This window comes from Macaca fascicularis, chromosome 7 (genome assembly GCF_037993035.2).
Source record: "Macaca fascicularis isolate 582-1 chromosome 7, T2T-MFA8v1.1".
NCBI lineage: Eukaryota > Metazoa > Chordata > Mammalia > Primates > Cercopithecidae > Macaca > Macaca fascicularis.
Window position 1 is genome coordinate 89,373,434 of NC_088381.1, and position 1,911 is coordinate 89,375,344.

Genomic DNA, 1,911 nt, shown 5'->3' on the forward strand with positions numbered 1-1,911 from the left:
CCTTGCAGATGTGATTAGGGTATGACCTAGAGGTGGAGAGATTATCCTGGAATATCTGGGTGGGCTCCATGTAATCACAAGTGTCCTTAAAAGTGAAAGAGGAAGGCAAGAGAAGCAGAGTGCAGAAGTAGGGAAATGAGACTGTTGACTGGGGGCATCAAGCCAAGAGATGTAGGTAGCATCTAGAAGCTGGGAAATTCAAGAAAATAGATTCTCCCCTAGTGCCTTCAAAGAAATGCAGCCCTATCGACATCTTGATTTCAGCCTTGTGAGACCCAGTTTGGATTTCTGACCTACAGAGCTGTAAGATAATAAATATGTGCTGTTTTAAGCACCTGAATTGGTGGTAATTTGTATGGAAGCAATAGGAAACTGATGTATTAGGAAGTATCAGAAACTTGGAGAGAGTATGTGTCAATATAAATTTGGAGTTTGCAAAAATTGGGGAGGAACTGCTGGGCATAGCTAGATGTTTCCTGGATATTAGGAAAGTTAATCTAAAAAAATTAGGAAAAAGATAGGTATAATTTCATGGCCAGAAACACTAAAAGATAACACAGATTATCATAGATTTTATTTTTTTTGTAACAGGGTCTCCCTCTGTCTCCTAGGTTGGACTGCAGTGACACTATCATATCTCACTGCAGCCTCAAACTCCTGGGTTCAAGCAACTGCCTTGCTTCAGCCTCCTCAGTAGATGGGACTGTATGAGCCCACCAGCATGCCTAGCTAATGTTTTCAATTTTAATTTTGTAAAGATGGGGGTCTCATTATGTTGCCCAGGTTGGTCTTGAACTCCTGGCCTCAGTCAATCCTCTTGCCTTGACTTCCAAAGTGATGGGATTACAGGTGTGAGCCACCATGCCCAGTCCCCTGGGAATTTTTAAGTGAAATTATGGCAATCTGACAATCTTGTAAAGGAAGAAAAGGTAAAGGTACCTGAAGATATCATATGATTGTATAAATGATTCTCAGTTAAGAACAAAATTTAAAAGGCAAAAGTGTGTGTATGTGCATGTGTAGTTGAAGGTTGTCACTGGTAATCAAGAATATATATAGGGTTATTTCTTGAAGCTGTGGGAATAAACAAGTTTAAAGCACAGAACAAGCCAAAGCAAAACTTGTTACAAATAAGAGGAGATGGTCTTTGGCCTAATTTCTTAATTTTGGCTAAGCTTCCATTTCCTAATCTAAGCTCGGTTCCTGATGTGCCCTGCAACATTAGTGTATCTTGCTGTATTACAAGGATTCAGAGATACTGGTCCTTTCATCTGGTCCAGGGTGACTGAAGTCCTTACACCAGTTGCCCCTGGTTGTATCTGTTTGTTTCACAACAGTGTGCTGTTAAAATATTATTATTTTCTACGTGTGTCATGATATATAAAGCTTGAAAAGCATTGTTCCATGTCAGGTATAATAATTCTAAAACTGAAAATGGCAAAATAAACATGATTAATAGAGCTGTAAATCAAAAGAAACATATGGTAATGTCTATCCATTTAAAATGGCTCTGTCATCAGGACTAGATGAAATAGACCCCAGAGTAGTGGACTTGTTTGCAGAGAAACAGTTTTTTGGTTATCTTTGAAAAGTCCTACAGAACAAGAGAGATGTAAGAAGATTAGAGTTGGAAGAATATATCAAAATTCAAAAAGTTAGAAGTTATAACCACTAAGTCATGAATAATTAGGTTGACGACAGTCTTTCCTGCATTTCTAGAATGGATACATTGGATAAAGGTTTGTGAATAGTTAGCCAAGAAGGCAGTGACTGCTGGCAAGGAAATAAGAAGACATGCTGGAAAGGAGGATGTGTGTTTGGAGTCAGGTGTTCATGCTAGAGCTGGGTTTAAATATGTGATTTGTTAGTCACAGCTTTTTGAAAATAACTATAGTCTAAGACAGTGGTTCT